This window comes from Fukomys damarensis, unplaced genomic scaffold (genome assembly GCF_012274545.1).
Source record: "Fukomys damarensis isolate Sample0158 unplaced genomic scaffold, DMR_v1.0_HiC HiC_scaffold_13, whole genome shotgun sequence".
Classification (NCBI taxonomy): Eukaryota; Metazoa; Chordata; class Mammalia; order Rodentia; family Bathyergidae; genus Fukomys; species Fukomys damarensis.
In genome coordinates, this window is record NW_022900925.1 from 33,564,183 (window position 1) to 33,577,250 (window position 13,068).

Genomic DNA, 13,068 nt, shown 5'->3' on the forward strand with positions numbered 1-13,068 from the left:
GTAACATAAATTACATTAATAATAAATGGCATGAGGGCTTTTTATATTTCTTTCCTGAGCTATCATTTAAAGATGATTTTCTATGACAGGGAATTCTAAATGCACTGTTGAAGATAAGACTTTCTTAATGTCTGCTTTGGCAACCAGCAGGAAATAGGATGCAATTTTAATTATATATACATCCTGGGTTTTGACACTGTGCACTTGTTATTAACTTTTGTGAAGGTTGCCACATCATAAAGTATTTTCAGCCACCCACGTGTGCAGACAAGTGCTGGGAGCTAAAGTAAAATTCTAAAGGGAGCTTATCATAGGAAGCAAGACGTTTTCCTGAGAGACCGGGCAGGGCACGGACCCCAATTCCTTAGGTGGCCAATATTACTGCAGTGTGACTATCACCTCTTGTCCATAGCTTGGAAACTCTCAGTTGAGCTAGATGAGGTGGCGCACACCTGGAATCCCAGTACTCTGGGACGCTGAGGCAGGAGGATCTCAAGTTTGAGCCCAGGCTGTGCAAGTTAGTGACATAGTGAGACCCTGTATCAAAATGAAAAACCAAATCCCAAAGAGCTGGGGATGTAGCTTAGAGCAAAGGGTTTAATCCCCAGCACAGAAGAAAGAAAGACGAAAGAGAGAGAGAAAGAAAGAAAGAAAGAAAGAAAGAAAGAAAGAAAGAAAGAAAGAAAGAAAGAAAGAAAGAAAGAAAGAAAGAAAAGCAATTTCCCGGGTCCCCACAATGCTTCTGGCTCAATTAGAACTCTTGATTGCAAGCAACAGAAATCTGGCCTAGAGGGCTGTGGATGATTGAAAGAACCAGAAATGTTTATTTTGTTACAAAGCAAGAAGAAGGGTTCTGTCTCCCCTGCCCCATCTACTGGGACCTGATGCCCGGACCAAGGCCCCCTCGCTCCCTGCAGTCCAGGTGGTCCCCCCTGACCCAGCTGGGCTGGTCCTGCCTCACCTCACAGTGGCTCTGCCCAGCTCTGCTCCCAGGCCCTACCATCCACCCGGTAATTCGTACCCAGTGGGGTACAAAGTCAGGCTCCATTCACGTCTTTGGACTTGACTTTATTCCAAAATCAAAAGTGTCAAGCTTAGTGGCCTTAACATCATTTTGGGAAATGAAGGCGATATTTGCCTCTGTCTCCCATTTTCAGAAAAAAAAAAATGGGAAGAAGGTTCCAAGAGTCCCCAGGTGACTCCTTCCCATTCCCCGGGGACAGGCGGGACAGGCTGGTGGTTTTCTGTCCCCCACCCCCTGCATTTCCACACTCCGGGGCAGGGGTCTGATCGAGTCCATGACACCCCGAGTTCATGGCGCTCCATCACCTGCGCCCGCAGAGCCCTCCCTGGCTGGGACTGGACTGTCTTCATCCACACAGCCCGGCCAGCGCCCAGCCCTCGACATCACAGGCATGCATTGTATTATATCAATTATTTTGTGCAGCCAGGCGTGGTGGCACACACTTGTAATCCCAGTACTTAGGAGGCTGAGGCAGGAGGATTATCAGGAGTCCGAGAGCAGCCCAGGATACATAGTAAGAGCCTGTCTTTAAAAAAAAAAAGGAATACATTATTCGCTTGTTCAGTGACTTGTGAACGGGTCACTCCCAGACAAAGCCATTCAGTGGCATGAGGGGCAGCCGGAGGAAACCTTTATAAGTTACAGGTCTGACAGAAAGATGAAGAAAACAATTCCCCCCGCCTTTTTTCTTTTAGATAGGGTCTCACTCTGCAGCTCAGGCTGGCCTTGAATTCACTGTGTACCTAGGCTGGGCTTCAACTCATCCCCCTGCCTCACCCACCAAGTGCTGGCACGACAGGTGTGCACCTCCGAGCCTGGCTGAATCCAGCGTCTCTGACACAGGCTGGGTCACGTTTAGACAAGGGACAGAGGGCGGAAAGACTGGGGGCGGGTCTCAAGAGCAACGGCAAACTACAGGCAGGAGACTGAGGCTGGTCGGTGAGCTTGCCGAGCTCGTAGGATATTCCTCCGGAGCTGACCAGGGAGAGCTCTGAAATGGAGAGGAGAAAGATGGCGCCTTCATGTTCCGACCGCTCCACCTGCTGGCCACACCCTCCTCGCCTCCCCAGGCCTGGAGCCCAGACACAATATGGAAATGAGGCCGGTTAGTGGCCCTACAGGTGTAAGTAAAAGGAAGGTTACCTGTCGGAGCTGGGCGTGGTGGCGCAGGCCTGTAATCCCAGCACTCGGGAGGCTGAGGCAGGAGGGCTGCTATGAGTCTTAAACTACACAGTGAGACCCTGTTTCAAAGAACAACAAAAACTAGTATACATTGAAATTTTTGCCTTTACTTAACTATAACCTGCACAGTGTGCTATTTCAGCCCCCGCCTTTTTTGAGACAGGGTCCTCCTGACTCAGCCTTCCAAATACTGGGTTTCTAGGCATGCAGCACCAAGGCTAATTTAAGAGTGGTTTTGGGGTGACTGGTGTCTATCTAGACTTTATTGTACCAGGTGATACCAGTTACAGTCTGGTCTTCCATTTACTGCTCATCCCCTGGGGAGGCACGTGGGCCTGGTCATTCCTCTTTATCCAAGGCCCGGCCCTGGACAGATGCCCCCCCAGCCACAGCTGAGTGTGTTCTCATTCTCTGCTCCGACTCCCTCGAGGGCCCGGCCCTGTCTGACTGCCTGGAATATTTCTCCCTGACTTAGCTGTCTAGAGTAATATAGTTAGAGAGCACGGACAGTTCTGAGGGAAGCCCCTCCGTGGGTGAAATGATATCAGACAGTATCGCGGGCTGCAGAGAAACCTGTCCTGAAAGCTGGAACCATTGCTGGGGCAGCACTAACTGACACAGCCCCTTAGCCTTCAGCTGCGGGCACTGGGCCAGCGGTGGCCCTCAGACGGGAGGCAAGAGATGCCAGCAACAAGGGTGCCACTCACTGGGGGCACGGAGGACCACAGTGCTTTTTAGCAGTGATTTGTCTTTCAGTACTGCGCATTGAACCCAGGGCTCACGCATGCCAGGCAGGCAGGCACTCTACTCTGAGCTGTGCCATAGTGCTTTTTTGTTTTTAAGACTCGCTGAGTTTTCCAGTCTGGTCTCCAGCTTGCCATCCTCCTGCCTCAGCCTCCTGAGTAACTGGGATTAGAGACATGAGCCACAGCGCTCGGTAATAAAGCACACTCCCTCCCTTCCTTTTTCCTTCTTTCTTTCTCTTCTTCCTTTTCTTTTCCTCCCCCTCTCCCTCCTCTCCTCAAACCCAGGGCCTTCACACTGAGCTATGTCCTCAACCCTTTTAAAATGTTTTCTTTTGAGGCAGGCTCTCAGTAACCTGCTAAATTGCCCAAGTTGGACTCATTTATTGTTTCTTGAGTCAGAGTCTTGCTATATAGTTCAAGTTAGCCTTGAACTCACTATGTAGCCCAGGTTGGCCTCAAACTCATGGCGATCCTCCTGCTTCGGCCTCCTGAGTGCTGGAACCACCAGGCCTGGCTGGGCTCAGACTTTTTGATCCTCCTACCTTCCAGAGCACAGAACTCCAGGCATTCATGACCCACCTGATCGCAGTACTTTAAAACTAAGGTTTGTGTGTTGTCTTCTTAGACATAACACTAATCCCACTTAACTAAACAAGGCTCTGTATGCCCGGGGAAACCTGCACAACTTGAGTTCCCAGGGGTCCGGGTCTCCTTCTGCGCAATCTTCTCCAGCTCAGAGTAATTCTCATCCAAGAGAGGCACACGTGGGAGGACCTGAGGGCTCCTGAGTCCTCTTGGATGGACGACTGGTGTTTGCTCTCTTTTGCAGCATTAACCCTTCCCATGCCAGATCAATCTGACACTGTTTGGCACTCGAGGAGACAGAAAAAGGAAGGTGGGCATCGTGAGGGGGCCGCCTGGCTTTTCAGATGGGGAAGAACTGGCCTGGTAGCGTCCGGAGACCTCAGCCTTGACTGGGGTCCATGAAGGCCTGGAGTCAGTGTACCCAGCCCTCGGTGGTGAACTGGAACCAGCTGGAGCAGGCCCTCACTACCAGACAGCTCCACTGAGCCGGGCGTGGTGGCACGCACCTGCCATCCCAGCACTCAGGAGGCTGAGGCAGAAGGATCTCTGTGAGTTCAAGACCACCCTGGGTTCCATAGTGAGTTCAAAGCCAGCCTGAACTACATAGCCAGATCCTGTTTCAAAGAACAAGCAAAAGGAAAAGCATTTGAGACCCCCTCCTGCCTCTTGGGAGCTATTCCTATGCCCCATTTCTATTCCCCCCACAAATTTTCTACTCTTTACAACAAAAACCCCAACCCCCCCAAAAGTGAATTAGGGGTTAGATAGGCAACCACACCCTTAACAGGAAGAGGCATCAAAGGAGAGGGGAAGGTGGGAAGCCGTCTTTGTGTTTCTCTACTTGTGTACCTGGGCGGTAGCAGCCTCCCAGACACAGGCAAATCCCCAGCAACCAAAGCTAAAAGGCACAGTCAGGATGTTGGGGACCCCAGCTGCGGGCTGCCAAGAGCTTCCTTCGCTCAGGGCCGGGCCCCAGTTCCTGCCCCTCCTGTGGCCTCTACATTTCTCCCTAGGCATCTGCTAGTTTGAGGTGGGCTTTGGCAGCTTCGTGTGGCCCGGCCAAGTGGGTGCAGAAGCCCTGAGGCGGGTGGGGCTGTGGGGGCGACCATGGCTGTGGTGACAGCACAGATGTCTTCGAAGCTTCCTCAGCAGCTGGGTGTCTCCCAGCCTCTCTTGACGTGGTCAGTTTGGAGCGGTTTTGAGCGGCTTCCTACAGACTCTGTGTGTGTGCCTGTGTGCGTGTGTGGGTGTGGACCTGTGATTGGGAAGAACACAGTACAGCTTTGACTTTCTCTTCTTTCCTCTTTCTTTTTCTTTTCAAAGAAGGCTTGAACTTGTAGATATCCTCCTGCCTCAGCCTCCCCAGTGGTAGGGATAACAGATGTGAGCCACCATGCCTGGCTGTTTCTCTCTTTCTTTTCCCCCAGTACTGGCAATCGAACTCAGGACCTGGTGTTTGTGAGGTGCGGTGCCGCTGAGCTAACTCCCCAGCCTTCTTTCATTTTTTTTTTTCTTCCCTCCTTTTTAAAAAAAATTAAAAAAAATTTTTTTGTTACTGGGATTGAATTTAGGTCCTTGCTCTTGCAAGGCAAGCGCCAGAGCCACTGAGCTAAATCCCCAGCCAAAACTTTTTTATTTTTTGTACTTGAGGATTGAACCCAGGGCCTTTGCTCTGAGCTACCCGCCTAGCCCTTTTAAAATATTTTATTGATAGGGTCTTGCTAATCTGCTATGTTGCTCAGGCTGGGCTCAAGCTTACAATGCCTCAGCCTCCCAGAGTGCTGCAGTTACAGGCATGCACCACTACATCCTGTTCAATATTTCTGCAAACCTACATACTACTCTAAAATATAAAGTCTGCTGGGCATGGTGGTGCACGCCTGTATTCCCAGCACTGTGGAGGCTGAGGCAGGAGGATCGCTGTAAGTTCAAGGCCAGCCTGAACTACACAGAAAGACCTTGTCTCAAAAAAAAAAAAAAAGAAAAAAAAGTTTATTAATTAAAACCAAAGAAAGCAAATGTGTTAAGGCAGGGTCCCAGTTCTAGTCTCTTGCAATTAAAAATTGCAGGGTGAGGCCGGGGATTTAATTCAGTGGTGCCTCCTCCGTCTATCTCGGAAGTGCAGGGTCCTGAGTTCGATCCCTGGCACAAAAAAAAACAAAAAACAGGGTGTGATTACAACTGTATTTGTTGCAGAAAAAGCTATTCAACACACGGAGAAGAAAGATGTTGAGTTCCGGTTTGGGAAGGGGTAAAATCAGATGCACAGACAATTCTGAGCTGACCTGGGTCCCTGCACCAACACACTAAGGCCCTTCCAAAGTTTGCACTGCGCTCATTCTCACAGTTTCAACAATTTCACTGTTTATCCTAGAAAAACGCCAGAGCCTTGGACAAATCAGCCGCGCGAGAGCTCAGAGACCGGCGAATTCCAGCCAGAATTGTCTCTGGGCGGCCTCCTCCCGCGGTGAGAGCTTGCAGCCAAATAAGTCTCTATTGCAGAAGCCGAAGTTGGGAGAGGAATTCCAGCACTGGGGCCGGCCTGAGGCGCTGCCTGGGACCTCTCGGTGGAGCGCTGAGGAATCTGAGGCTCCAGCCACTGTCCCCAGTCTGTCCCCAGTCCCTGGTCCTCTCCATGCCTCTCCTCCAGGGGTCCTGCTGTGAGGGAGGCATCGTCCGGACTGCGTCCCACTGGTCTTCCTGCCCCAGTGGCCACTCTCCTTCCCCAAAGATGCCACACACTGGAGTCCCCCTGTGCCTCCTGACGTCTACATCAGGCCCCCTCAGTCCAGGAGGCCACAGGATGTCCTGGTCCCATCACTGGCTCTGAACCCTGGGTCTTCGCCGTTAGAGCTAAGTGACCAGGGCGCCCGTTCTGGGCCTCCACTTCTCATCCACAAAGGGAGCATCAGGGTCACGTCTGGGTCCTGCTTAAATGCCAACGACGGAAGCCACAGAATTGCCAGGCGTGGTGGGGCATGCTGTAATCCGAGCTACTCAGGAGGCAGAGGCAGGAGGATCTCAAGTTGGGCAATTTCGCAATTTATTGCGACCTTGTCAAAAACTTTTAGCAAAAGAGCTGGGGATGTAGCACAGTGGTCGAGTGCCCCTGAGTTCAGTACCCAGTGCCTAAAAACATGTCAGTTCTCTGGCACCTCCCACAGTGCCAGGCAAAAAGGCAAGCTCAGCCCAGCTTTTCCTTAGAGTGCTGGGTGTCGACACCTTCTCTACCCACAGAGCCGGGAGGCTGAGGGAACAGCAACAGGCCAAGGGCACCACGCAGGACATGCTCAGCCCTTGTGACCCCCGCCCAGGTATCCCTCTGCTAGAGGCTCTGGAAGGTTCCTGGCTTGCACAGCAGACAGAGCCCAGAAGAAAGGTGGAGTGATCTCATTACATCAAAATGGGAAAACACTGGAAATTGCCAGGCTTGGTGGGCACATCTCGACTTGGGAGACCTAGGCAGGAGGATCACAAGTTTGAAGCCAGCTCAGGCAATTTAGTGAGACTTTACCTCAAAAATAAAACATAGTGGTACATGCCCGTAACCTCAGCACTTGGGAGGCTGAGGTAGGAGGATCGCCGCAAATTTGAGACCAGCCTGGGGTACGTAGTGAGTTCAAGGCCAGTCTGGACTACATAGTGAGATCCTGTCTCAAAAAAACAACAAAACAGGGCCAAGGATTTAGCTCAGTGGCATCGAGCCTGCCTTGCAAGCCCAAGGTCTGGAGGAGTTTGATCTCCAGTACCCAGGTGGCACTCCACAACAGCAACAAAATGAAATAGCACAAGAGGAATGGCTGGGTCATTTTTTATGTTTGTTTTTCTTCCAGTACCAGTGATCAAACTCAGGACCCAGCGTTGGCGCAGTCCCTGGCTCGTCAGGTGCTCTCAGTGTGTGTTTAGTGCATGACTAAATTTCCCTGTGACACCACCCTCCTGCCTGTGCTGGGATAAGACTGTCGCGTGTGGCCTCTCTGGAGAACAGTGAAGTCACCCGGAGGTGTCACCCTGGGGTGTGAGGGGCCGAGGCAGGAGGGTGTTTGCACACCGGCAGGGCCACGAACAAGGCCGTTGCTGCCGCCGAGTGTTTCCAGGACCTGGGATTAGCTCTTCCCAGAGCCCTGACCAGAAACCCCTTTGCCAGATGGCGCTGTGGGGGCGGACGCGATGCCCCACACTTTCTTGCCCCCGCAGCTCCAGGTCAGAACCGGCCCACACCATCAAAGAGAAACCCGAGCCAGAGGTCCCCAAGGACCCCAGGTCTCCCCCTCCCTGGGTTCTGTCACCAGGCATTTATTATTAACCACCTGTGTGTACAGGCCCCGCAGGGGACACAGGTGTCCTGATTTTACAGCACCTTGAGCCTGGTGGCCTTGTTCATCCAGAGACTTACTGCGTTTGTGAGAAGAGATGCCAAAGGATGCAAGGTGCTGGGGCAATAGTTGGTGCCAGCAGAGGCTTCCCTGGGGTCTTCTGTTTCTGGCTAAGCCTCAAGGAGCCACGGGAGGGCCTTTAGGTGTTCTAGGTGGCTGCAGTTCAGTGAGTCTGAAGGACAGGCCGTGAGCCGAAGCTGAAAGGCCATTGGCCTCCCATGAGCTGGTTGGAGACTGTGGGTCAGCAGGAAGGGGCTGATCCTGGCTGTCCCGGTAGGTGGGTCTGCCCCCTGGGTCCCTGCAGTCCCTCTTACCACCAGGGGGTGGCAGCAGAGGACCGGGAGTCCCCGAGGGCCTCTGGCTGAGTGACAGGCAGGAGGGGTCCTGAGCTTTTACTCCCTCCAAAGTGTCAATTCAAACTCAAGTGGGATTTAGGCTCCAGGAATCTCGGCATCGCGCTGTGCTAGAGAAGTCAGGATCAATCAGAGGTGCAAAACTCACCTGACACCTGCCCCCAGGTGCTGAAATTCCAGTTCAGAAAAGTGAAAGGAGAAGCAGGCTCAGCATTCAGGGCCAAGACAGAGACAGCCATGGTGGCCAGAGCCAGCTGCGAGCCAGGCTGCTGCTGTGGCCGTGTGTTTGATTTTTATTCCCTTCATAGCCGCCGGGGTCACCCCATTTCTCAGACTCGGGGACCCCCCTCGGAGGCCACTGGCCACTGACCCTCAGTTTAAGCACAGGGCCAGGACTCAAAGCCTCAATCTTCTCCTTGACAGCCCTCTGCCTCCCCTGGGGTCATGGTTTCCATTTTCTTCCTTTCCCTTCCTTGGAAAAAGAAATGATTTCCAGGATGGTTGTCCAGGCTGCAAACTCAGCAACCACAAGGAGGTTTACCCTAAACCACATTACAGGTTCAAAAAACCAGGAAATTTGTCATTCATTGAGCCCGAGAGAAAGCTTCCGAGGCCTGTTTGCTTTCTAGGGATGTCTTCTTTCCGCTGCTCCTGAGCCTTCCGAGTCCCTTGGTCAGGGCAGGGCAGGACAGGGCACACCTCCCGGCTCCCTCTGCCTCCTCCTGTCCTTAAGGCGCATCTGTCATTGCCCCACCTGCCTGTCCAGGCTGCCACCCCACCATCCACACCGCCCTCACTGGGCCTCCCTCACTCTGGGGTTCCCGCTGCACCCCAATTTCTAACAGAGACATGATTTGTTCATGACACTCCTTGATTTATTCTCTTGTGAGCTATGTCATTAGTGCATTAATACTGCATTTATTGTCTTAACCGTGTGATTACACTGTTTCTGCCATTCCTGTTTTTGGCTTTATGAGACAGGGCTTCACTACTTTGCAGGCCAAGCTGGCCTTGTCCTCCTGCCTCAGCCTCTTAAGATTACAGGCACGTGTTACCTCACCTCATCCTGGCATTTGTTTGTTTTTGTTTTTGTTTTTATTTATTTATTTTTTTTTGAGACAGGGTCTCACTGTGTAGTTGAGACTGACCTAGAACTCACTATGTAGTCCAGGCTGGTCTCCAACTCGCAGCGATCCTCCTGCCTCAGCCTCTCGAGGGCTGAGATTACAGGCGTGCACCACCACACCTGGCTGTTTTTGTTTCTTGAGATAGAGTTCCACTATGTAGTTTGGGTTGGCCTTGACCTCATTAGAAGCCCAGGCTGGGTTTGAACTCATGGCAGTCCTCCTGCCTCAGCCTCCTCCTGAGTGCTGGGATTACAGACATGTGCCACTGTGCCTGGTCCAGCCAGTTTTTTTTTTTTTAACTCTGTTTTATCCACAGACCATAAAGCAAAGTGACTGTCACACTGTCACAAAGAAGGAACCTGAAGGAGTGAGTGAGTGAGTGAACATACAAGTCACCCTAATGGTTATACATTAAACATGCTAGGCCTATAAGGGGAACATTAGCCCAGGGACGAATGGAACAACAATGAATTTCATACTTGGACATGCAGCCGACATGCAGGGACCACGTGACCAACCATGGCAGGCACCAGGCTCAGCGCACGCGTGGATACCTGGAGTGACAGGACATGGGCACCATGAAATGCTGACATGGAGGCTCAGGCTGAGCTCGCGAAGAAGCCACTTCACATTCAAGGGCACTGGGCATGGCGGCGCATGTCTGTTGTCAGGAGGCTGCACTCGGGAGGCTGAGGCAGGAGGATCCTGGGGAGGTGCATGGGGAATCCGTTCGGTTCATCCTGGGCTTCCTAGGAAAGTTCTGACCTCCAGGACTCTGTGTCATGATCAGGTCCTAAGTCCCAGGCAGGTGAGGGAAATAGAGGAGACTCAGGCAAGGACCAAGTCTGTGTTTTTGGAGATGGACCCATCGCTCTCTATTTAAGAACTTGTGCTAGGTTTGTGAATTGCACGTTTGGGTCTCGAATCAGGCAGAATTGCTTGGAAGGACACAGAAGGTGAGAACTCACTGAAATGGAAAGGAGCAAAACGCCGACAGAGAGAGCTGCTTTAGTGACCTCGGGGGCCGGGAGACTTGGAGACCCTCAAGCAGCAGACTTGAGCGGGTCCCTGGCCCTTCTGTTCTCTTGCTTTGGTCCGGGTTAGACAATATTTCTTGGCTCTGTCTAATCTGAAGCCTGTGTGAGTCTCACGGGATGTGAAGACCAACTTTGTTTGTTTTTTGATTTTTTGAGACAGGCTCTCGCTATGCAGTTGAGACTGACCTGGAACTCACCATGTAGCCCAGGCTGGTCTTCAACTCAGTGATCCTCCTGCCTCAGCCTCCCGAGTGCTGGGATTATAGGCGTGCGCCACCACACCCGGCCTGAAGATTGGCTTTGATCTCCCAGGCCATGGCAGGCCCAGCGGGGCCGATTGGCTTCCACCTCCGCTGAGGCTGACCCTGTCCCTTCCTGAGTGGGTTCCAGCCCCCACGTCTCAAGTTATCCTCGAAGTCCCTGTATCTGTGTCCCCTCTCTTCTCTTTTGAGGTAAGAAGAGGTGCTGAAGTGTCTCACTCCAGTGGAGGCCTTTGGAGATCCTCCCAGGGCTTGGGAAGTCTCCCACCGGGAAACTTGAATTAAAGCCTGGCCGAGGCCATCACAGACCTCAGCCTTCCAGAGGCCACAGCTTGCCCCAGGCTCTGTTTCTCCGGTTGTAAAGTGAGGGAGTTGGTGTAGGCCGCTCTGAGGTCTGTGGGTTGCGAGTGACAGTAAACCAACTCAGAATGGCTTGAGCAACATGGGGGTTTACCAGCGTTTGTGGCCAAGTGTATCCGTGTATTACTTGGCTCTCCCAGGATACAGTTTAGAAGGGAGAGTTGAGACAGGGTCTCGACACAAACTTCGGGCTGGTCTTGACCTCACTATGTAGCGCAGGCTGCCATTGAATTCGAGGTGACCTTGCCTGGGCCTCCCAAGTGCTGGGATCATAGGCCCGGGCCACCACACCAGCCTTATTTTTAAAAATTGGCACATGTTAGGTCTATACACATGATAATGCTCCTCGTAGGGAATTTGGACCTGTACATGATACCTCTGGCTTCTTTTTTCCCACCCCTCCCCTCCCTTCAACCCCTTTTCCCCTCATGTACAAAAGCCTTGTTTCCTTCTATTCCCTTTTTTTCTTGTCCCTTCCTTCCTTCCTCCCTCCCCTTCCTTTGTTCCCCTTCTGCCTCTTTTTTTTTTTGTTTGGTGTCTTTGTTTTTGTTTTTGGTACCTGAGATCAAACTCAGGGCCTTGCGCTTGCGAGGCAGGTGGCGGAACCCCTGAGCCACATCCCCAGCCCCTGGTCCCCTTCTCATTTGAACATTTTCTGCCAGTTCTCTACATCTATTGTACATTTTGGTCCTTATCTACCCTTTTGGTTTCTCCCTCCAGAGAAACAAAGCGGCGTTTCCACGGGTGCGTCTGATTTCTTCCCACTGAGTCTGGACCCGAGGTGCAGCCCCTTGGGTAGAAAGGCCTCAGCTCATCCTCCGAGCACGCCCAGCCGTGAAGGGGGACCAGGCTGCTGTGCTCACGGTTCAGCCCCCACTGGCCCTCAGAAGGGTGGGGCACAGCAAAAGCCGCCCAGTTCATGGCTTGGGGACAACGAGCAGGGAAACCGTGCTGGACAGGGAGAGAAGGGAGCAGCTTCAGGGCCCTGAGGACACGCGACTGGCCCTGCTGCTCAAGACAGGTGTTTCTTGATCGGTGAAGTTGACTTTTCAGATTGATGGCCACACCCGGGAGCAGGGAGGCCCCGGAAGGTAGCCAGGTGGTGCAAAGCCATCGGGATTTTCTCCCTGTCCCCTGGCTGTCATGCCTGACCTAAGTGAGTCCTTCACAAACAAACAGGACAAAGCCAACAGGCTGCTTTCAGCAAACAACAGCAGCTTCTCTGGGAACAGGGCAAAGGGACGCAAAACAGAGTGGAGAAGTCCAGTGACTGTTGGCGCCTCTGTAGCCGGACCGTGGATTCGGTCGTAAACGTTTCTCCCCAGACTCCTTGCCCCTTCAGTACCCTTCAGTACACCCCTGATTGATCTCCCAGGACTTACTTGCTGGTACCTCTCTCCTGAGGTCAGCCCGTCTGCACACGGATGTGATATGCTTGGCTTTTCCCAGCCAGCTGCTGCAATCCCCCAATTTTAGTCCCTGTTCACCAGAATAAATGTTCCTCTACACAAAAGCCTACTTTTGACAAGGGGATTCGTGTGTGTCATCTCCGACACTGGCTTCCCCTTCCTCCGAGTGCTGGCTTTGTCTTTCCGAAGAGTTGCCCACTGGGCCACCGCCCTACCCCTCGGTTGCCTGGCAGCCTGGAGGTGGGTGGACTCCTGTGCCGCCTGGACTGGTCCAGACCCCATTGGAGCCATCTCTGAACCAGTCAGCTGTGGCCAGAGAAACCGAGGCACAGAGTGGCTGTCCTAGGTCCCAGCATGTACAAGTGAATCCTGAGAAAAGCCAGTGGTCCGGGTCTGCGGCAGCTGTGTGAGCGATGTGTCAGGCTGTGAATCGAGTCAGGTAAAAGTTCTGTTCCTGCTGGGTTAAAACTGTGTCACAGCTGGAGCTGCGTGGGATGGTGCACTCCTGTGCTCTCAGCATTCGGGAGGCTGAGGCAGGAGGACTGCAAATTCAAACACAGCCTGGCCTATACTGTGAGAACTTGTCTCAAAAAAAAAAAAAAAAAAAAA